The sequence below is a fragment of the Halichoerus grypus genome, chromosome 8, assembly GCF_964656455.1.
Source record: "Halichoerus grypus chromosome 8, mHalGry1.hap1.1, whole genome shotgun sequence".
NCBI lineage: Eukaryota > Metazoa > Chordata > Mammalia > Carnivora > Phocidae > Halichoerus > Halichoerus grypus.
Window position 1 is genome coordinate 142,982,623 of NC_135719.1, and position 6,000 is coordinate 142,988,622.

The following is a 6,000-nucleotide window of genomic DNA, read 5'->3' on the forward strand; positions in this document are numbered from 1 at the left end:
TTGCATAATTCTTGAAGGATTAGACTAAAAGGGAATTTTAGCATGGAGCAGCGGGTGTGGAGAAAGGCAGACATAACTATAAGACCGGAGTAAAATTACTTTGCTTCTCTGAGTCTCAGTTTCTTCATCTGTAAAATGGAAAAAATAATGCCCCTCAGAGGATTGTGGGAGTTAAATATGATGGTTGGCATTAAAAAAAAAAAATGTTAGTTAAAAAAAAAAAAAGATGAGCCCTACTTGGCCTTTATTAGTCCCTAAATAGCGTATCAGATTTTGGGTTTCTGGACCTTACCCCCGGATGCTCCCCAAGCATCTGTGGGTGACAATGATAAATATATAAATAGCAGACTCCAGCCTTCCTGTCCCCCAGGTTGGAACTGCTGTTAATCAGCACAGAGGCTGAGGGCACCGGTGCCGGGATGATTCACAGAGAGGGCTGGAGTGGGTCTAGCCTCCTTATGCAGTTTATGAATTTAATTCCCTTTGGCTGCTCCATGCCCTGCCTGGAGATGAAGCAGCACTTTTATTTGAGGACAAGGAGCCAGCTCACAGTGGGTTCTCAAGTCCCCCAGTGGCAAATGTGCTTGGTTCGTCAGCCTTTTTGAGGTTGCTCCCTCCCACTGGAATCCTGGAGGTGCAATGTCATGAGTTGCAGGACTCCCGGGAAACGAGAGATGGGGGGTGAACTCAAATGTCCATTGCCAAGTCTGCTGCAGACTTGGGGATTTTACCACCTCTTGCCTGGGCCTCTTGGGACAGCCTCCTAAATTGTCCCCCTGTCTCCAGACTCTCATCATCACACCCACTCTCAGAGTGAGGGTAAGGCTCAACCTTGCTGAGTGTTGGAGACCCCTCAGGGAGACCACCGAGATGGTTGCTGTGTGTTGGGGCAGGGATGACAGTGGCACTTCACAGGCCGTGGGATGGGGACAGAGGAGCTGTTGGAAAAGCTATTAGATGAAGTCAACAGGAAGTAAGGTGGAAGTGACAGGAAGTCGAATCAACAGGAAGTCAAGTTAAACTGACAGAAAATAAAACAGAGTCAACAGGAAGTAAGGTAGGACTTAGGAATCAACAGAAGGAAAACCATCTGGGTGGGTGTGTGTGTGAGGCGGAGAGAGTAAAGAAGGGGAGGGAGGAGTGCGGAGTGTGTCTCCGCGGGCTCTCTCCTGGAACCGGTATGATGGGGTTGCCACTTGCAGTGGTGGGGAGCACAGGTTGTCTTAGCCTGGCCCCCCCAGAAAGAGGACCTGAGAGAAAGACTGGCAGTGGGGTTGCTCACTTGAGAATGTAATGCCAGAGAGCAGGAATGAGGGCCTGGGCAGGGGAAAGGGGGAGGACAGAACCCAGTGCCAGGAGGCGTTGTGGCGTTGGCCACCCCACGAGTGACTGTTTGCTCAATCCTGTGGACCTTCTGAGTCACTTTATGAAGCGCTTCCCAGGACTGTCCCTCCAGGTGAAGAAAATGAGGGTTATCAGCTCCTATCCCATTGGTCAGGAGCTGCCCATTAGCTGTTTTTCCCCCGGTGGTGCAGAGGATCTCGAGGTACTTACTGCAAGAGCCTGCAGGGACCAGCCCATAGCTGCCCTACATTCCCATTGGCGGAAGCAAGACTGTCCAGGAGGGTGACGCCCATGAGAGAAGCCTGGGGACAGGGGGCAAGAGTATCATGGCCTGAAGCTGAGATAAAGCACCTGCACGAAGCTGGTGGAAGCTCAGCCGAATGGCCATCCCAGCAGTGGCTAGAAGAGATGAGGCCACAGAGAGCTGGGCAGGAGGAGCCCATTCCCAGGTCAAGGTGAATGTATTAAAATAGGAAAGGCTTGGCCTCCCTCTCGTGTCATTACACGACAAACTGGTGTGTGCTCCACAGCGAATCATTAGCAGTACCCTCTTGGCTCTGAGTCAGATGCTGCTCTTAATTAAGTGCTTTCCCATGAATTTGCTCACTTAATTCTCACAGCAATCTTGCAGGGAGGTACTTTTAATGATCCCCACTTCACAGACAAGAAGATGGGGCATTGTCCAAAGTCATAAGCTAGTAAGTGGCAGAGCTAAGACGCAAGCCTTATAACCCCTGTGGACTTATCAAAGGAAGTAGATGCCGAGTCCGATAGGTGGCGGGGGGCAGGTCGGCCATCACCTGGTGGGAATGATGCCCCTTTGTATTTTTGCAAAGGCGCTCACAACCGTGGTTGAATTAGTACTGGAAATATAGGGCAGAACTCCCCATTACTAGCTTCATTTTACTGAAGAGGAAACAGAAGCCGACAGAGATGAAGTGTTTTTCCCCCGGTCGTGCAGAGGATCTCGAGGTACTTACTGCAAGAGCCTGCAGGGACCAGACTTGGACCCTTCCACATCCTCACCCGCACAGCCCAGGGGACTCAGCCCCTGCTCTGAGCGCCGGTGCTCCTGCCAGCATAACAGTTGAAGGCGTGGAGTGTTGAGCCAGCTCCCTGTGAGCCTGACTCCTGGGCCAGCTGAGTGAACTTGGGCAGCGGATCTACCCTCCCGTTGCTCAGTTTTCTCGTCTGCAGACAGGACCAGAGAAAGGGGTAGTTGGGGGATGGATGGCTTAACACTGGCAAGGTGCTGAGGAGGGGGCCTGGCACATGGCGGGGGGCATGGAGAAAGGCCTGCTCTGACTGTGATTGAAGTACGAGGCATCGCTCAGCCTTGCCCGCTTCTGAGACTTGTGGGATGAAACAGACACTCTGTAAAGTGTATGGTGAGGCAAAGAATCCATCGGAGAGGGACGCTTCCCTGCTTGGAGCCCTTCTTCCTTTAAAACCTGCCCCCCAGAGAGGCCCTGGCACTGGTCCATCAGCCACCGTCCCCATGGCCCAGGGTCTCCACTCACTTCCTCTGGTCTCCCACACTTGCCACCACCCATCCTTCTCCCTGTCCCACGGCATGGGCTCCCTGTCCTGGCTCTTGACCTCCATTCGTCATGGAGGTCATCATGCTCCGTGTGAGCTCCCTGGGACTCCACCAGGCTCCACCTGGCCAGAGAGTCCTTGGATGCTCATCTTAGTATTTTAACTCGATGGGAACTCCTTGAGATCAGAGGAGACCAAGTGCCATTCATCTTTGTATTCCCCTGGGTGCTGAGATCAGTGCCAGGCCCAGCAGAGATGGCCGAGGAATAATAATGATAAATCCATAAATCCATAAACATATGCATATATATGTATAGTGCTCTCATGCTATACATTAATATACTCTCATATATACGTAGGAATGTAGGTACCGCTACACATAGTATAGTATATATAGTATATGTACTCATATGCTATAGTATATATATATAAAATATGTATTTATATATATATATAGTATGCAGTATAACATAGTATCCAGCATAGTATGCAATATATATGGATATAAATATAGATACACATACACACACACACAGAATACTCAGGCTCCATGTAACCCTCCCAGCAGCCCTATGAGGCAGGTGCTATTCCTGTCCGCATTTTGTAGAGAAGGAAACTGAGTCGTGCAGATGCTAAGTGACTTGTCCACAGTCTCACAGGGAAGCGGCAGGACGGGGACTCAAGCGTGGGCAGTCTGGCTCCAGAGTCATGCTCCTGCCCTCACGCAGGTGCAGGCTCCCTGGATGAACGGACCAGGGAACGGATGTGGATTGAAAATGGATGAATGGGGCAAGCTGCCTAGCTGTAGCTCATTGAGCAAGATTTCTGTTCTGCTGATGCCCCCCACCCCCCCGCACAACCCCATCCCCCAAGTTCTTCTGCAGGCAATTTGACCCCTTTGCTCTGACCACCCCCCACCCCCACCCCTTTGCAGTTGGAGATGACACCTCTGACTAGTCTTCCAGTGACTTGGAGGTGATCTTCCCTGGAAACATCTGTCCTGAGCTTTATTCAGCTCCTTGGTCCAGTCATCTGCTAGTGTGACATCTGGGCGTTGGATTGGGATCAGGGTCCCCAGACACCCACACCTGTCTCTGGAGGAGCCAGCAAGGATTACTTGGCTTGCCTTAGATCCGGGGAGAGAGGGTGGAGGGAATCCTTAGGAAGAACCCTAGAGCTTTTCTCCTGGACCCTTAGAGCCGCTGCTAAGAGTGAAGCTTTTAGTCACACCTATTGTTCCCTCCTAATGACCTTGGGCAATTTTATCCCTCCCAAAGTCTCAGCTTCCCCCTCTATAACTTGAGATGGTTCCTAAGGGCTTTCTTGTGTTAATAGCCCCTGAGCCCAACCATTGTCTTCCTTCCAGTGGCTCTTAGATCCCTGGGGCTGTCCCAGGTCTCTTTTCAAAACCAGGTAAGCACTGCCAGCCCATTCATTCTTCAACAGGACCTGCAGTGACACAGTGAGGACCTAGGATAATGGATCTTGCCGTGCCAAACAAAATAGCATCAGAGGGATTTTTGTTTGTTTTTTAAGAGGAGAATAAAAAAGGACAAGCACCTTGGTAGGATGTTGACTTTGCCTTCCTAATTAAATCTAGGGGAGAATCCTTGTTGAAAAAGAGTGCCAACAAAATGTATCTCTGAAATTAATTATGATCACTGAGTCAACAATGAATGAGCAGTAGCTTTCTCCTGTGTTCCTCTGACTTGGATAATTCTTTTTATAAATTCAGTTATTCATGCTTTCAACAAACACTGTGCTTTTAGGCCTCGGGCTGGATGCTGGAGATTTGCAGATAATAATGAGGTTGCCTGACATCAGGTACCAAGCCCTGGGATAAGGATCTTCATGCATCATCTTATTCAATCCTTGGAGGTCGGGGCTCTTATTATCCCCATCTCATAGAGGAAGAAGCAGGCTGAACATGATTAATTGTTTAATATCACAAATAGTCAATGGCAGAGTCTAGGGTAAGCTACTTTTATTCTAGTGTCTTTAAACCAGTACAGTGGTCTGGTAGGGGACCCTCTGGCCCTTTCTTTGAAATGGACAGTGGACATCTCTTACTCTTATATGGTGCGTCTGAAAGCATCTTCAGAAACTTTTTATTTTAGACTGGAAGGAAACAATGCATTTGCTGCCAATTTCAGCTTCAGGACAAGTCTCCTACCCTTACCCCCTACTAGATTAGATTGCTACCCCTAAGCCCCTACTATCCAGAAAGTCTGTGGCAACCACCATAGGGACACAAAGAGATAAATATCTTAGTGCAGCAATAGTCCAGGTGTTGAGATAAGGATCTTTATAAGGCATAACGGGGACCCAAGGGAGAATCGGCTTCTCTGGAGGGGATGACAGAGCACATGTCTGGCTCTGACCCCCCTTTACAGTTGGAGGTGACATCTCTGACTAGTCTTCCAGGGACCTGGAGGTGATTTGCACATCTGATATTTGTTAGGACAGGTAACACTAGCTATGGTAGTGAGTAATGCCCCAAACTTCAGTAGCTTAATACAATACAGATTGATGTCTCATTCCAATGTGGGCATTCTCGCTCAGGGGTGATCTTTCCCCAGGCCATTCAGAGACCTGCATCCCTTCCATCGTATGGTTATGCTATCCCTAGGATCTCAGAGTCCTCTGCTGGATCCTCTGTCTCTGGCTCCGACCCAGGGGAAAGGAGAGAGGCCAGCCATGGGAGGGTCTCACGGGATGGGGTGTGAGAGTCTCTTATCACTTATGGCTCATAGCCCAGAATAAAGAATTCCAGGCCCACCCAGCTACAGAGGAAGCTGGGAAATGGAGTCTAGCTGTGTAGACAAGAGGAAAGGAAGCAGGTTTGGAGCTGATTGGTCCCCTCCATGTGCCTCCACACTAAATCCACGCACTCCCCTGCACCTGCTTCTGTGCAGGTATGTGTTCCTATCAGAGCATGAAGCTGCTTCTCATCTGCTCATGAGGGAGCAGAAGGTCTTGGGCATAAAAGGTGCTCTGCACCTTTCTGTTGGAAGATTGATAAATGCATAAAAGGGGACTTGAATTGGATCTTATTTGAAGTTAATATAATTTTGAACTAACACTGTGATTTGCACACGCAATGCTCACTTGTATATA